This window comes from Eschrichtius robustus, chromosome 2 (genome assembly GCF_028021215.1).
Source record: "Eschrichtius robustus isolate mEscRob2 chromosome 2, mEscRob2.pri, whole genome shotgun sequence".
Lineage (NCBI taxonomy): Eukaryota > Metazoa > Chordata > Mammalia > Artiodactyla > Eschrichtiidae > Eschrichtius > Eschrichtius robustus.
Window position 1 is genome coordinate 150,058,143 of NC_090825.1, and position 18,910 is coordinate 150,077,052.

The following is an 18,910-nucleotide window of genomic DNA, read 5'->3' on the forward strand; positions in this document are numbered from 1 at the left end:
CTTTGTCTAAGCTCCTGGATCCAGCCACATCTGAAACTAATACATCCCTGAACTTTTCATCTACATGAACCAGTAAAACCTGGATTTTTTTTTACTTAAGCTTATTCACATTGGTTTTCTGTACTTACAAAGGAAAAACTGCAATATGGAATTTTTTGTTTCTTTTTTCCTGCAGACTTTGGGTTTTTCATCTAATTAATGTGGACACTAAAAATATTATATGTCCTACACCACCATCTTGAGCTCTGGGCTTGTGTTTCAAGCTGCCTGCTAGATATCCCTCCCCTCATTTGAGGTGTCATGACTAAAGGGAAGGAAGGGGGCTGGCTTTCCAGTACTCCCTGTGTTTCAGGTCTTGTGAAGCAGTGGGGCTATAATCTAGGAGGCTCATGGGTTAATTCATTCTTATAATCATAATGTTCCTTTAACATGCATCATACACTTTATGAGTTTCCTCCTCTCTTCGGAAAAAAAATGATATAAAAGACAAATTATGACTTATAACTCTTGTTCTCAAGTAAGACCCACTGGGATAAGTGTACACTTTTCTCAAATGATATGGCTCCCCTGGATGCAACAGACAGAACACAAAATGCTTATAATTTCCTGTGAGAAATGTTTGTCCCATTTGTGGCTCGATACCCCTGTTGAAGGTCAGAGAGTTACTCACTGTTCCAACTGCAGAAAGGGAGTGGTGAATGGATAGCATCTTCACCAGTCAGGGCTGCCCAAGAATGGTTGTGAAAATGTCAGAGTACCCTCCCTCATCCTACACAGTCTCCCGATGCAGGCAAACACCTCTGGGCCAACCTGCTGAAAAAGGTGGGTGAGTGGTCCAGACCTGCTCAGACATCCGTAAATATAGTGTGCACAGCAGAAGGCTGGGTCCAAGGTAATCCCATCTGAGAAACGGGTATGCTAGGTTAAGTGAAAAATGAAAGGGTGAGAATATAATCCTCTGACTGGTCTTCTGGAACTTCAGGGTTTCTGGACTTCTGCTATTGCTTATTTTGAAAGATGTTAAAAAATTAGGTCTAACCTAGAGAAGAGAGTCAACTGACTCATATACAGAGTGGCCATATAAATGATCACACAAACCAGGACTGTCCCTAGCAAGCAAGACATAGTGACTCTATTAAAACAGGGTATGAAGACAAGGAAAGCCAAGAGAGACCAAATAAATGCATACAGTCGGTGGGGGAATGTCACAAATGAATGGATTATTATATTATAATACAAGCCCTTGTTCAACAAACTCTGCCCTAGAAGTAAAGAGTATAGAAAAAAAAAAAAAAAGCCAAGGCATAGACAAGGAGCTCACAGTCTTGCGGGGAGAAAGATGTGTAAGTAGACTATTATAAGATGTCAGAATCACAAGGACGGAGAGAAGCTGGGGTCCATAGGAACAGGGGAAGGAGGACCATGGTTAGACCACAGGGTGCCCCAGTATCCATTCTCCCATCTGTCAAGAGTAAGTCAGGCACCTAGCCACCCAGAATAAAGATGATGCGTTATTGTGATTTCTAATAAAAAATATGTATTTAGTCTTCGCCCAGCTTCTGGCACAGAGCTCCTCAAAACCTTGGAATATTTTAAGCTATGAGAGCAATAAAGGTGTCTTTTGTCATATTAATGAGGTGACATTTGAAAATCACCTACGGGTGAGGGCTGGTCACCAGGGGAATCAACCATGTGATTAGAGAGTTGGAACTTTCAATCCCATCCCCTGGTCTTCTGGGAGGGGAGAGAGGGTAAAGATTGAGTTCAATCACCAATGGCCCATCATGTAAATAATCGTGACGTGTAATGAAGGCTCCATAAAAAACCAAAAGGATGGGGTTTGGAGAGGTTCCACGTTGGTGAACACAGAGATTCAGAGAGAGCATGGAAGCTCTTGGTCTTTTCCCCATACCTTGCCCTATGTATCTCTTCTATCTGGCTGTTCCTGAGTTATAGCCATTTATAATAAAGCAGTAATCTAGTAAGTTAAATGTTTCTCTTGAGTTCTGTGAGCGACTCTAGCAAATTAATCAAACCAAAGGTGGGGGGTCACGGAAATCTCTGATTTATAGCTATTCATTCAGAAACACAGGTAACAACCTGGACTTATGATTGGCATTTAAAATGGGGGGTGAGGGTAGTCTTAAAGGACTGAGCCCTTAACCAATGGGACCAGAATTGAGTTGAATTGTAGGACACCTAACTGGTGTAGGAGAATTGCTTGGTGGTGTGAGGAAAACTCACACACACAACGGAACTGGTGATCAGAAACATTAGATGGAATTTCCAAGCCTCCCTTGCAGCTAGCAGTTGGCCTTGCGACTAATCCTGACCATTGGGATATGCACTTAAAGAATGTATACAACTTCCAGGTTTAAGAAAAAAAGGATGTTGCCTCCCTTTTCCTTCTCCTCCATCACAGTGGCTATAACATGGAGGTGATGGTGAGCCAACTTGGACATGCCCACAAGGAAAATAAATAGCCTAGGAATGACAAAGCAACAACAACAATAAAGGAGCACAGGCCCCAGGTGAGATGACCAAGCAAAACCACCACACTAGCTCAGACTTTTTTACAGAAGAAAGCAAACTATGGGCTTTCAAATTACAGCACTAGGATTTGGATCTCTAGTTGCCCACAGGAGAACTTGCATCCTAACAAACTAGGGCACTTAGCTTCCTGGAGTGGATCAGGAATCTTCTCAGAGGAGTTGACTCCTGACTCAATTGAAGGATCAAGAGGAAGGGCATTCCAGACAGAGGGAACCGCATGTGCAAAGGCATATAGACATGAGGAAGAGAAACGTGTTGGCTATCTCAACACAGGAAGAAGGACGCTTGCAGGTTGTGAAGCAGCAGGAATGAGGATGGAGAAGTGGACAGGCAAGATGATTCGGGGGTGGGGAGCAGGCGGCATCAGATGGAGACAAGAATGGACTTTTTGCCAGGCACCCTGAAATGCAACCAATAAAGGACGAGCCTAGACCATCTGTTTTTTTTCCCCATAATTCCTGGAGAATATAGGGGAAAAAAAATAGTATAGTAAGAAGAAAGGCACACGCATGCAGAAACATGCCTTCTAATGGTGCCTGCAGAAGACACTGTAAGCTGTAACCAAGGCCAGGGGCAGGGCTGTCCTCTCAGCAAGAGACTTCCCTAGGCCTTGCCCAAGCCTGTGTACACCCATGGCAGAAACTGTACTCCCTGCATCTTCCTGGCCGTGTACCCTCTTAGCTGTGAAAACTCCGACATGTCTCTGTTGTCTGACCTGCCTGGAGGCAGGTTGGCCTGGTTGAGTAATTGGTTTGGAATCCAAAGAGCTTAAACTCTGCACAAGGTAGAGTGAAAAGGCCCTTATAGGGAGCAAACACATCCTGGATGTTATGGGCTGAACTGTGTCCCCCAAAATTGAGGGCCTAAACTCCAGGACCACTGAATGTGACTGTTTTTGGAGATGAGGTCTTTAAAGAGCTGATTAAGTTCAAATGATGCCATTAGGATGGACCCTAATCCTATCTGACTAGTATCCTTATAAGAGGAGGAAATTTGGACACACAGAGACACACAAGGCACACAAGCGCACAGAGGGCAGACAATGTAAGGACACAGGGAGAAAGTGGCCATCTGCAAGTCAAAGAGAGAGGCTGCAGAAGAAAACAAACTTGTTGACACATTGATACTGGACTTTGAGAAAATAAATTTCTGTTGTTTAAGCCACCTAGGATGTGGTATTTTGTTACAGTAGCCCTGGTCAACTGGTACACTGAGTTTGAACTCAGTCTGCTAGACTTCTAGTATCCATGGGTGAGAAAAAGAGCAGAGGAAAGGACTGGAATCAGGCACGCCTGGGCTTGTGACCTTGAACACATCCTTCAGCTTTCCGAGCCTCAGTTTCCTCATCTCTAAAGTGGGAATAAGAATGTCTATCTTCTGTCATACAGATGGCCAACAAGCACATGAAAAGATGCTCAACATCACTAATTATTAGAGAAACACAAATCAAGACTACAATAAGGTATCACCTCACACCGGTCAGAATGCTATCTGCGTCTACAAATAATAAATGCTGGAGATGGTGTGGAAAAAAGAGAACCCTCCTACACTGTTGGTGGGAATGTAAATTGGTGCAGACACTATGGAAAACAGTCTGGAACTTTCTTAAAAAACTAAAAATAGAGTTACCATATAATCCAGCAATCCCACTCCTGGGCATATATCTGGAGAAAACTCTAATTCAAAAGATACATGTACCCCGATGTTCATAGCAACCCTATTTACAATAACGAAGATATGGAAGCAACCTAAGTGCCCATCAACAGATGCAACCTAAGTGTCCATCAACAGATGAATGGATAGAGAAGGTGTGGTATATGTATATATATTATATTACATATATAATATATATGTATATATATTATATATATAATATATATACATACACACATAATGGAATACTACTCAGCCATAAAAAAGAATGAAATAATGCCATTTGCAGCAACATAGATGGACCTAGACATTATCATCCTAAGTGAAGTAAGTCAGACAATGACAAATATCACATGATATTGCTTATATATGGAATCTAAAAAACCGATACAAATGAACTTATTTAAAAAATAGAAACAGACTCACAGACATAGAAAACAAACTTATGGTTACCAAAGGGAAAAGGGGGGAGGAATAAATTAGGAGGTTGGGATTAACAGATACACACTGCTCTATATAAAACAGATAAACAAGAAGGTTCTACTCTATAGCACAGGGAACTATATTCAATATCTTGTAATAAACTATAATGGAAAAGAATCTGAAAAAATATATATATGTATATATATACACACACACACATATATATAAAACCAAATCACTTTGCTGTACACTTGAAACTAACATAACATTGTAAATCAACTATACTTCCAAAAAAAAAAAATGTCTATCTTCTGGGACTGTAAAGATTAAATGAGATTAAATGCCCTGGGGGTTGGTGTAGAAATGTTAGCTTGCTCTCCCACCCCCACCCCTGCTTGCTATGTCTATTCCATAGCCGTTATACAAACCTCTGACTCCACAGTCTGTGCCTTTTTCACTCTGCGACGCTGCCAGGTACGTGCTTCCTGATCTATGACTAACTATGGAACCCTGAAACGGGGAACTATTTCATGATGTATGTGAGTTCCCTGGAATAGGAATCCTTAGTGCTACTGCTTCCCGCAGATTATTCACCTTCATGACAAACAATGACCGTCTCAGATGAGAGAGAATCATTTTGTCTGACTCTAATGTCCCATAGGGGAACCATGTAATAAGATGCAGCAGTCCCTCACAGGAGATGTCGGGTGCCTCTGACTGAAGCCATGCTTGAAGAAAATGGCATTCAGGGCCTGGACATATTTTGCTTCCAGTTCTGCCACAGTCACCCTCACTCTGGGCCCTGCTGATACCTTTTCAGCAGACAGAGGCCTTCAGCTGATAAATAAAGGAACTTCCTTGCTGGAGGCAGAGGTCAGGTTCAGGCAATTCCCCAAAAGGTGACCTAGGCAGGGCTAGCATTGAGTAAACTTTATCCCAAATCCCAGGCACCCCCCAAAATTCTCCTCACTTTCCAAGGGTGTGTCCTTCTATCACTAAGGCTTTTCCTTATTTATCCAAAAGATTCTAGTAAACACATTTCCATCCAGGAAGCTTTCTTTATTGATTCTGCCAGTCTCCCTGGCCAGAACATAGAACATGTGGAAGAATCTTTCTCTTTATTTCAGTCTTCACCCCTGAGTTCCCTGTGCATGTAATGAGGAACACCAGCTCTACGAACCATCCTTTCATCATTATTATTTACTGAGCCACTACTATGTACCACTCTGGGGGGAAGAGTGTGAGGATGAGAGGATATGACCCCCACCCTGCCAGAGGTCCCTTTCTAGTTGGGAGACAGATAGTATAAATGTCAGTCCTGATCCAGCAGGGCAAGTGCAGTGACAGGCAGACACACAACATACTGTAGAGTCCTGAAGGAAGGAGAGACTCATTAGGCTCATGGCATTGAGGAGACTACCTAAGAGAGATGCTATGGAGCTGAACCTTCTAGGCTATGCATCAGATGGAGAGGAGGAGGCACTCCAGGGACAGAGAACAGCATACTTGGGCCAGGTCACAGGATGTAGTCGCTCCAGACAAGGTCAGAAGTCCTAAGAGGCTGCCCTATGGTTGCATGGCCAAAAGTAGGAGAGATGAGTCTGGAAACAGAATTGGGCTACATCAAGATGAGCCCTATGCCTTGTAAGGGTGTTTGGATGTCATCTACAGGCAAAGGAGTCCTGGGTGACTTCTAAGGAGCAGAAGGTTATTCTAGAAAGATTTCCCTGAGACAGGGTTAGAGGATGACAGATACAAAGGAGAGGAATTTGAAGGAAGAAGACCAGTGGGTGACTGCCATGTCATTGGGATGGCTAATTGTATGCGTAAACTTGGTTGGGCCATGGTGCCCAGGTATTTGGTCAAACATTATTCTGCATGTTTCTGTGAGGGTGTTTTTTGGATGAGATTAACATTCATATCAGTGGACTAAAGGAGATTGCCCTGCTGAGGGTGAGCCTTGTCCTATCAGTTGAAGGTCTGAATAGAATAAAGAGAGACCTCCCCCAAGCAAGAGGGAATTCTGCAGCAGATGGCCTTGGACTTGAACTGCAACGTCAGTTCTTCCCTGGGTCTCCAGCCCACCAGCTCACTCAGTGCAGATTCTGGAATTGCCAGCCTCTGTTATTGCATGAACCCATTCCTTAAAATTAACTAATTAATTAATTAAAATAAAGAAATATGTATTTGTATATAGGGTATATCTTCTATCCTATTGGTTCTGTTTCTCTGGAGAAGCCTGACTAATACCATTACATTCTCTCCAAATCTATTTCAAAGCCACTTCTGTGGCTCTGGGAAATGCATGGAAGGCAGTTTCGGCCCCCGGGTGCTTTCTCCCCCACTTCACAGAGGGCACAAGACTGAGCCTCACTCATCTGTCTCTGCCTCCAGCACTTAGCACTGGCCTGGCTCAGTGAAAGCACTTATAAACCTTAGAAAGGTATAAACCAATGACTAAATGATAGTGTTTTCTAAACGATGGTGCATATCTCATTGGTGATGAGATGGTTTAGGGGATTTGCACACATTTTCAACAGTTATAGAGAATAGAATTCCCTCAAACAACAACCACTTTACTGAACTCTCCATTCTCTCAGTCCATTTTGTTGATTGACATTTGCATCCCTACAAATACTCACTTGTCCACTCACAGTCTTCCGTTGCCACCAGGATCATTGTATGCTCACCAAGATGGCTCTGAGTTTGTTCCCAAACCGGGCTATGCCAATTGCATTCCTTATCGGACATACGTGATTCAAATAAATATCATGTAAATCCATGGAATATCAGTAGGAAAAGAATGAAAAGCTCAAGTTATATGAAAATCAAGTTGAATGCTTTAGAGAGAGATGACAAAGGTGAATTGCTGAAGAACAATATGGTAAATTTTGCTGCTGAGTTTGGTGGGCAGAAAGACAGCAACCAGTAGGGAAAAGTAATAGAATCCTAGAAGGTTTCACATTCAGATTTATTTCGAAGGTCTGAATTCTCACCCCATTTTAAACAATCTGAATTTGGAAATTGTGGGCCATGCACTTTGGGTGCAGTTTATGTAGATGTCACAAAATCCCAGTTAATATATCTGTTATGGGGAGAATTGTGTCCCCCAAAAAAGATATGTTGAAGTCCTAACCTCCACTGTCTCAGACTGTGACCTTATTTGGAAATAGGGTCATTCCAGATATAATTAGTTAAACTAAGATGAGGTCACACTGTAGTAAGATGAGGCCCAATCCAATATAACTGGTGTCCTCATAAAGGGGGAAATTTGGACACAGACATGAACACAGGGGAAGATGAAAGGAGAGATTGGAATGATGCATGTACAAGCCAAGATTTACCAAAGAGTGTCAGCAGACCACCAGAAACTCAGAGAAGGCATGGAACAGATTCTCACTCACAACCATCAGAAAGAACCAATTCTGCTGATACCTTCATCTTGGATTTCTAGCCTCCAGATTGTGACACTACATTTCTCTTGTTTAAGCTACTCTGCTTGTGGTACTTTGTTATGGCAGCTCTAGGAAACTAATACAATACCACACTCAAAGAGAAGTCCATCGTTTACATCAAACAATGTACATATTTGAAGGTAGGATAAACTACTTATGATATGTATGTACCATTTTTTAATACCTTGCTTTAACCTGAATTTATTCTATTAACCATTCAACTACAAGGCTCAGTGACATTGGATAAAAGACCTCTTATTCTATTTATCTTAATGCAAATTAGAAAAGTTTGTAAACAGCACATCAAATCCATGATCCTACAGGTATTACTACATAACGCAAGGCTAAGTAAAAATAGAAAAATAGAAGTCTACATAAAGAAAATTATTGAGTGTGAGGTAATACACAGGGCTCATGGAAATAAGCTTAATTGTGGAGATGTTATGGAAAATCCTCTAGTTTGGGGAAACACTCATGAGGAGGAGCTTCACTTGGACATGTGACATCTTAGAAGCTGGAGCAAGTAACATTACCATCTTTCTGAACATCTGTTATCTCATCTGGAAAGGGATGTTAACAGCTGCTTCATTGGCTGTGAGAATCCTATGAGATGGTGTCCATCACAGTACCTGGAAGGCTGCATAAGGTGGTAAACAAATGGAAAGAAGGCAATGAACATGACATGTGCCTTGTGTCTAGTGGGCAGGACCACCACCGTCATCACTACTAACCCTGCCCTCATAAAACATGCCCAAATTAGGAAACTGGGACAGGCAGAGAATCACCCAGTGCTTACTCTCTGCAAAGCATTGTAAAAGGCTTGGTCTTCCCATTTTATTTGTAAGTTCTGCTTCCCATTGCTCCACATAAATCAACCTTGGTTGGTCGATAGGTCAGAGGGAGATGTGGGAATGACAAGAGGGAGGAGGGGTTCCTTAAAGAGTATTTCCTAGAGGGAACTTATATAGTCAAGCTTTCTTCACAGCCCAGCGGCCCCTGTGCAGACCTGATGAGCTTAGAGCCAAAAGGACTTCCCCATAGACTCTAAAGAGACAGAGTCTAATTCCCAGTGCTCTCGGGAGAAATATCCGACATGCATTTATTTAGCACCAGCTGAATTGGATGGATCTCCCCCACCCCAGGGCATATGAGGTAGACCCCCAGAGAGGGCAGAGGGGCAAAGGAGTGTGTGTGAGCAAAGCACTAGAGCTGAAGGTGAAAAAAAAGATTCCCTCTCCAGCAGAGGTCACAACTTCCCTGGGCCACATCTAGCTTATCAGTGGGCTTCCATGGGCCAGCAGTGTGTTTCTGCTTTAATAGAACTAATATTTTTTATATTGGGAGACTTTAATTAAAATCTGGATTTCTGATTCCTCTTGAAAAATTAGAACATACAGAAAATTGAACCCACTTCCCACAGGGCAAAAAATTTCTCTGAGAAACGAAATTTAGTTATTTGTAGTGAGATGGATGAACGTAGAGTCTGTCATACAGAGTGAAGTAAGTCAGAAAGAGAAAAACAAATACCGTATGCTAACACATATATATGGAATCTAAGGGGGAAAAAAAATGGTTCTGAAGAACCTAGGGGAAGGACAGGTATAAAGACGCAGACGTAGAGAATGGACTTGAGGACATGGGGAGGGGGAAGGGTAAGCTGGGGCGAAGTGAGAGAGTGGGATGGACTTATATATACTACCAAATGTAAAATAGATAGCTAGTGGGAAGCAGCCGCATAGCACAGGGAGATCAGCTAGGTGCCTTGTGAACACCTAGAGTGGTGGGTTAGGGAGGGAGACGCAAGAGGGAGGGGATATGGGGATATATGTATATGTATAGCTGATTCACTTTGTTATAAAGCAGAAACTAACACACCATCATAAAGCAATTATACTCCAATAAAGATGCTAAAAAAAAAATTTTATTTGAGCAGTTGCCACCCCACCCCACCCCCATCCCCAATCTTAGATGACCCTGTACAACCCAGGCCTTGTTGTTCATACCCTGTATGCACAGACTCCCTGCCCTACAGCCAGCTGTGTTGCTTACCCAGCACTGAAGGACTGAACTTGGAATTCTGGCTCATCGTATAAAAGGCCTAAGTCCTTAGTATGGCATTCAAGACACTTCATGGTTTGGCCCCTAACTGTTTTTATACACTGTCAGACAGGAGTTCCAAATGTGGGGTCTCCTAAAAGTTCTATGGATCTCTCTGAAATTGTATAAAATTGTGTGTGTGTGTGTGTGTGTGTGTGTGTGTGTGTCAGAGGCAGTGGAATTCATCAAATGATGCACCTGCTCTAGTGTCATTGCTGTTAGTTGGGGCCACATGGTTAGGTCTGGCTGATGGGAAAATAGACTTCTGCAGTGCTAAGGCTATAAGAATTTGGAAGTATTTGTTACATCAGAAGATCCTACCTTATCCTGACTTATGTAAGTGGGAGACTGACCACAGATTTCATTAGATTTCCAAAGGGCCCACGACTAAGATAAGGTTCAGAATCACTGCTCTTAGGGAAAAGTATAAATTTACATTCTTGGTGAACATAAAGTGTTTACCATGGTCCCCCTAATGTGAATCATCTATTTAATCATTCATTTATTCATATTCATTTATTCATTTAATCATTCATTCATTGAAACACTTGCTAGACACAAGGAACTGTGCCAGCCTCTGGGATGCATAGGTAAGTGATATGACTTTTGCATCGCCCTGCCTCTGGAGTGGGTGTTCCATTTATGTTGTTGCAGGGATTGTTGAATACAGGAATATGCAAATGTTTGGATGAAAATGAATGAATGTACAATGCATACAAGGTGGCTGTGTATCCTATGTGCACACTGCATGAGGGTCCCCAGTGGACGGAGCGAGTGAGGACAGGAATACAGGCTCCATGCCACTGACCAAGCCAAACTATGGGAGTCCCCAGATGTGCTTTTTCCTAATTTTGCAAAGACACTGTATGGGATAGCAGAGCCTCTGAAGAGATTCATGCTTGAAGGAAAAGAAGAGAGGGGAAAAAGTAGGCCTGGGCCATGCTCGGGAAGAACATCCAGACTAAGAGAGGAGAATGGCAAACTCATAAATAATTTCTCTATCTCTACATCTCTAAATGCAACAACATTCACAGGAGTAGCCACTCTGCCCTGGGTGTGGAAGGTCAGCGAAGGCCTGAGAAAGATGGAGAATGACGGCTGTGTAGTTCTGATGGATGGACAAAAGGGCGAGGGTATTCCAGGAAGAGGGAATGGCATGGACAAGCAAGCTGGAGGGTTTGGGGTTTGAAACGATCAGGAATCCCCAAGACCACTCTCACTTCTGACACCAACTACAAGTTACGGGATCCCCAAGACCATCCTCCTGTTTGATAATTTACTAGAAACACTCACAGAACTCACTGAAAGCTATTATACTCACAGTTGTGTTTGTCACTGTGAAAGGATACAGATTAAAATCAACCAAGGGAAGAGGCATGTAGGGCAGGCTCCAGGAGAGTTCCAAGGGCTAGATGCCAGTTTCCTCTCCCAGCAGAGTCACGTGGACAGTGCTTACTTCTCCCAGAAATGATGTGTGGCAACACACACAAAGGACTTCCAACCAGGGAAGCTTAATGGAGCCTTGGTGTCCAGAGTTTAACTGGGGCTCAGTCATGTAGACATGATTGACCATCCACTTGACTGACCTTAATCTCCAGCCCAAAGAGAGGGAGAGCTGATAACATGAGACCCAAAGCCTTCACAGAAATCACATTATTAGCATAGACCATCCAATGTGCTCCAAGCCCCCAGGTAAACAGAGACACTCTTGTCAGGCAGGACATTCCAAAGACTTCAAGATCACCTCGAGGAGCCAAAGACTAAGGCCAGACCTCTCTTTGGGCAAAGTTCCTTTTCTGCATAGCGCATAGTCTTGCATGGTTGGAATGTAAGGCAGGAGGGTGGGAGGAGGGCTATAAGGGAGAAAGCAAGAAAGACAAGTTGGAGCAAGATTGCAAAGGACCTGGTTAAAAATGTGGGCTTCAGTAGCTGGGGAAGGAAGGAAAGGGACCTCTCCTCTGTGGAGAATCACTCTTCCTGCATTATTTCATCTGATCCTCGAACAGGCTGATCACTTTCCTGAGGCTCAGAGACATGAAATGATTGAAGTCAAGACTGGACAAGCCAGGATTTGAACTCAGTTCTGGGTGTTACACCAGTTATATCCAATCAACATATATTTGCTGAGTACCTACTATGTGCCAGGCTCTGAGCCTTACGCTGGATAAACAATGGTAGTTAAAGAGACATGGCCAATGCTCCCCTAGGGCATCAAGCACATAAGTGAGATTAAGCCCATAACCTACAAATAGACTCTCCTTTTTAACTGTGATAAATACAATGAGAGAGACTAGCAGAGGCACCTGATGTAGACTGGGGTGGTCAGAGAAGGCCTCTCTAGTGAGTGGGGTCCAAGCCAATACCTGAAGGAGGACTTGGAGCTGAGCAGGTGAAGAGCGCCTGACGGAAGGCATTCGAACTTTCCTGTTCCATCCTGGTTCTATCCTTGGAAGTAGAGTTATCCTCGCTTAAAATAATCCATTCCAGGGTAATGGAATTAGAAAAAAATCGTCCTACAACTTCTGATGAAATAATTGCTTCAGGCAAGTTTCATCATTAAACACTAAAACTATAAGGTGAAAAGTTTTGAGGGGACAGGGCAATACTTCAATAAAAAAAAATATCTTTGCAATGAAGATAAACATTGCCCTAACCAAATGAACAACCTAACAGATGGGACAAATGACACGATAGCATCACCTATGAAATATTCTTGCCAAAAATGTTTAGCCTGAATATAATTATTAAGCCATGGTACTTAACCTCAAAATTACAAGAAAAACAAGAAATAGACTGGGATGGGGAAAGCTTCAGATAATCTTTTTTACAAATCTGTGTCATTTTTTAAAAGTAGGGGTCGGTTGCCCACTCTCACCACTATTATTCAACATAGTTTTGGAAGTGTTAGCCACAGCAACCAGAGAAGAAAAAGAAATAAAAGGAATCCATATCGGAAAAGAAGAAGTAAAGCTGTCACTGTTTGCAGATGACATGATACTATACATAGAGAATCCTAAAGATGCTACCAGAAAACTACTAGAGCTAATCAATGAATTTGGTAAAGTAGCAGGATACAAAATTAATGTACAGAAATCTCTTGCACTCTTATACACTAATGATGAAAAATCTGAAAGTGAAATTAAGAAAACACTCCCATTTACCATTGCAACAAAAAGAATAAAATATCTAGGAATAAACCTGCCTAAGGAGACAAAAGACCTGTATGCAGAAAATTATAAGACACTGATGAGAGAAATTAAAGATGATACAAATAGATGGAGAGATATACCGTGTTCTTGGATTGGAAGAATCAACATTGTGAAAATGACTCTACTACCCAAAGCAATCTACAGATTCAATGCAATCCCTATCAAACTACCACAGGCATTTTTCACAGAACTAGAACAAAAAATTTCACAATCTGTATGGAGACACAAAAGACCCCGAATAGCCAAAGCAATCTTGAGAATGAAAAATGGAGCTGGAGGAATCAGGCTCCCTGACTTCAGATTATACTACAAAGCTACAGTAATCAAGACAGTTTGGTACTGGCACAAAAACAGAAACATAGATCAATGGAACAGGATAGAAAGCCCATAGATAAACCCACGCACATATGGTCACCTTATCTTTGATAAAGGGGGCAAGCATATACAGTGGAGAAAAGACAGCCTCTTCAATAAGTGGTGCTGGGAAAACTGGACAGCTACATGTAAAAGAATGAAATTAGAACACTCCCTAACACCATACACAAAAATAAACTCAAAATGGATTAAAGACCTAAATGTAAGGCCAGACACTATCAAACTCTTAGAGGAAAACATAGGCAGAACACTCTATGACATAAATCACAGCAAGATCCTTTTTGACCCAGCTCCTAGAGAAATGGAAATAAAAACACAAATAAACAAATGGGACCTAATGAAACTTAAAAGCTTTTGCACAACAAAGGAAACCATAAACAAGACCAAAAGACAGCCCTCAGAATGGGAGAAAATATTTGCAAGTGAAGCAACTGACAAAGGATTAATCTCCACGATTTACAAGCAGCTCTTGCAGCTCAATAACAAAAAAGTAAACAAGCCAATCCAAAAATGGGCAGAAGACCTAAATAGACATTTCTCCAAAGAAGATATACAGATTGCCAACAAACACATGAAAGAATGCTCAACATCATTAATCATTAGAGAAATGCAAATCAAAACTACAATGAGATATCATCTCACACCAGTCAGAATGACCATCATCAAAAAATCTAGAAACAATAAATGCTGGAGAGGGTGTGGAGAAAAGGCAACCCTCTTGCACTGTTGGTGGGAGTGTAAATTGATACAGCCACTATGGAGAACAGTATGGAGGTTCCTTAAAAAACTAAAAATAGAACTACCATACGACCCAGCAATCCCACTACTGGGCATATACCCTGAGAAAACCATAATTCAAAAAGAGTCATGTACCAAAATGTTCATTGCAGCTCTATTTACAATAGTCAGGACATGGAAGCAACCTAAGTGTCCATCATTGGATGAATGGATAAAGAAGATGTGGCACATATATACAATGGAATATTACTCAGCCATAAAAAGAATTGAAATGGCATTATTTGTAGTGAGGTGGATGGAGTTAGAGTCTGTCATACAGAGTGAAGTAAGTCAGAAAGAGAAAAACAAATACAGTATGCTAAGACATATATATGGAATCTAAGGGAAAAAAAAAAGTCATGAAGAACCTAGTGGTACGACGGGAATAAAGGCACAGACCTACTAGAGAATGGACTTGAGGATATGGGGAGGGAGAAGGGTAAGATGTCACAAAGAGAGAGAGTGGCATGGACATATATTCACTACCAAACGTAAAATACATAGCTAGTGGGAAGCAACCGCATAGCACAGGGAGATCAGCTCTGTGCTTTGTGACCACCTAGAGGGGTGGGATAGGGAGGGTGGGAGGGAGGGAGATGCAAGAGGGAAGAGATATGGGGATATACATATATGTATAACTGATTCACTTTGTTATAAAGCAGAAACTAACACACCATTGTAAAGCAATTATACTCCAATAAAGATGTTAAAAAAAAAAAAAAAGAAAGAAAAAAGAAAAAAAAAAAAGTGGGGGTCATGTTCTAAAACAAAAGAGACTGGAGAATAAAGGCATGAAACTTAACTGGATCTTGGTTCAAAGAAAACACAGCCAAAAAGACTTTGAGGGACAACTGAGACTGGGTATCAGATGATATTAGAAAATGAGTGTTAATTTTCCTGGGTGTGATGAAGTCATGATTATGAAGGCTAACGTCCTTATTTTTAGGACATGCATAAAAGAAGCAGTTATGGGAAAAGTGTCCTGGTGTCTACAGCTGACTTTAAAGGGGTTCATACACATAAAGGAAATAAGGAAAAAAATGTTAATTTTTAAATTTGTGTTAAATATTCAGCTGATCATTACAATATTTGACATTTTTCACAGTTGGGGGGGAAGAAACATAAAGGGTTCAGTTATACATCACAGCTTATCTGCCAACACCAGGAGACCCCAAAACATTCACCAGAGTCCTTTTCAAGAAACCAAGCCTCTGGTTAGGCTGCTGGCTCAGGCTGGGGCTCCCATTCAGAACTTTGTCTTTGTTTCCATGCCCCATTGACAAGAACTGTAGGCCCACTCATGGGTAGCCTGTCCATAAGAAAAACGTATCTGTCCCTTCTACCTACCTCTGCCTTCCAGCCATGAAAAATATTGTAAGCTGCTAGGTAATTCGCTCCTCCTCCCCTTTGATCATCTGATATGGATAAGATTGACATAAACCAAGCTTCCCGAGTAGACCCTGCAGGGCAGGTTACCAGTTTGATCCAATGAGCCAATGGGATAAAGCTTTCTCTTCATCCAAGGGAACCAAAGAGAAGCCCTCTCTTTTTCCTGCTGGACAGTTATGAAGAGAGATGTGGCCCCAGGAGCTCCTGGTCACCATCGTGGGACTGGGACTGGGAAGAAGGATGCCTGAGACGAGATGCTCTCCAAGGAGCTGAGAGATGGAGTGTCTCAATCACCTGCCGGGCCCCGGACCTCGCCACCTTGTGAAACTACTTGTCCCTGGACTGTTCAATAAAATGATGCAATACATCTTCTAAGCCAGTTAGTTTGGATTTTCTGCTCTTGGCCACATGATCAGTTCAAACCAGGACAGCAGGGAGTGAGTCAATTGATGCTGTTACAGAAAACAGCTGTGACCACCATGTTCATATTCGAGAAATGGCTGAGCAGTCGCTAAATGACTCAGTCTCAAGTTCCTCTCCTAACCCGCCCCATCCGGCAGCCTTCTCTGCCAGAGTGCACTTTTAAAGAGACTCCCTGCCAACTTCCAAAGCACACTTTTTTTTTTTTTCAAAGGTGCTATACTCTAATTTGGAAGTTACATCAGAGACTTTGGAAGTATCCATGAATTATTCAAGACCATCAGGATAGTGAGCCAGTTTCTCAATGGTCTGTTCAAGTCCCATCTATTTTCTCCTGTAGATCTCCATCTTGTCTTCCCTTTTCCTCTCCTGCTCTCCTATGGAGGGGCTGCTTTGAACTTGGAGTTAGACGGATCTCTCAACCTCGAGCACATTACTTTACTTCGAAGCTTCCGTTTCTTAATCAGTAAGATAGGAATAAGAATAGTCACTCCGTAGTGTGGAAGTGAGGATTATCCAAGATTAAATAAGAGAAGACTAGCTCCAGGGCAGTATGTTCACCTTTTCTTCTTTGTCCTTCTCTCACATAGCATTCTGCTTTACTCTGAGAGCTCCACATCCTCCCAGCCTTCTGGGGTCACCCTTTCCATAACATAACTGCCAGGCAAAGTAACCCATGTTCCCATCCTCTTGGACCACAGGAAAGCCAGCCTCCTTCTAAACATTTCCGAAGGTTCCCTGGCCACGACTGTCACTCATTCTCACCCATTAGTGTACCCTCTATATCTCCCCTCTGCCCCAGACGTAGGGTGGCCCCTTCTTCCAGGTGTGGAGAAGCCAGACCCTCCCATCGCGTGCTGGAGGCAGCACCAAGAGAGGGCTGCTGGTTCCTTTGGTGTTTACTCCAGACTTGAGGCTATTAGAGGCAAATTCCAATGCAAAACAAGAGAACTGATATTTGAAACTACTTTATTAGCACACTTACACAAAATGGTATATAGTTAAAGTGATGCTTGCTCACACTCCAATTTCCTACCGCAAAAGGAACCACTGCTTCTAGTTCCTTATGTATCTTTCCAGATAGTCTGTGGATTTACAAGGATACTTTTTTTCCAGAAAATAAACATTGACACTTAATATTATAAACCAGGGCTCTGAAGTCTAGAAGGTCAAATGCACAGCCATGTCTCTCTGTGGTCCAGATTGCTGTCACTTCCCAGCATGCCCTCCCACTCAGAGCCAAGCCCTCTCTCTCCTGCTCTCCCCTTATCATAAGCCACTAGCCTCTCAACTGCTCCCAAAGCCAGTTAACATCCACAACTGCTGCTTCATCTCCAGAGTAGCCTATTCTCACCTGCACACGGCCAAAGCCCATGAAGACATGTTCCCAACCGAAGGTCAGCTCTCCTAGGAGCCAATTACTCCCCACCTCTCAAGCCGCGGATACAAATACAGCAGCTGACGGAAGAGTAACATTTTGTTGGATTTGTCCCCACTTCATGGTAGTTTTCTGTTGGCCAAGCTAGTTTCAGCAAATGCTGCATGGCTGTTTCTCCCATCCACCAATTTTCTGTCCAGAGGCGTTGGCTGAGTATGAAGGATGCCCATCACCTCCAGGGAGCCCTGTGAGTGGACATCACCAGCCCCACTTTACAGGTGAGCAGGTGGGGCTCTGAGAGGCTGAATGACCTACCTGACCCCAGAACAGGCATCCAGTGTCGACTCCCACCCTGTGATTGACCCAACAACAGCCCTGTCTCTCCCGCTGCCACCCACAGGGACTAACTTCACCAGATAATCAAACTGCTCCCCTAACTGCCAGCTAGGAAGCTTGCAGGCTGAGCTTAGAGTGGAGACAAGAAAAGGAGCAGAGCTAAATGTTGGAGGAAGAGGCATCGGGTGCTGAGCTTGCAGCAGCAAAAAGAAGGGATCCAAGGACAGTCAAAGGTTAAACAGTACATCGAAGCAGACAAGAGGCAGAGTAGAGCAGGTTGAAATAGCTGCAGGTTGTCCCAGTGCCTTCACGACCGGCTCCCAACCCACCTCGCAGTTCTCATCTCCTGTAGCCACATCCCTCTCTGCTTATTCCCAGCCGGTACAGCTCTCTACTGGAGGACCCCCTATACACCATTCTGCAAGCTTGAGCCATTCCACAAGCCTCCCTGCTCTGCCCACGCTGATTCTTCTGTCCGAACTCCTTCCCATCTCCCCTGATGTCATCCCTCTTGAACACCAAACTTCCGAAACCCAGCTGAAGACTCCTGGTCTATGACTCTAGCCATTCCTCCGCCCCGTGCCGACCCACCCAGCTGGCTCAGAAGGTCGGGGTCTAGGGAGGAGGGAATCTCCTATTGCTAAACCTGCAAGGAAGGCTGACACAATGGAAGAAAGTTTTATTTCAAGTCTAATGTATGCAAATTGTAATCTAATCTCATCATCTCATAGTTGGTAGAGCATGACAACAGGGAGAGAACAATTATAATCATAATTAATTATGAGGGAAATCGAAGATGTTTTTGAATATGTTTTGGAGCTCAACTGTTATTCCGAGGGAAGCGC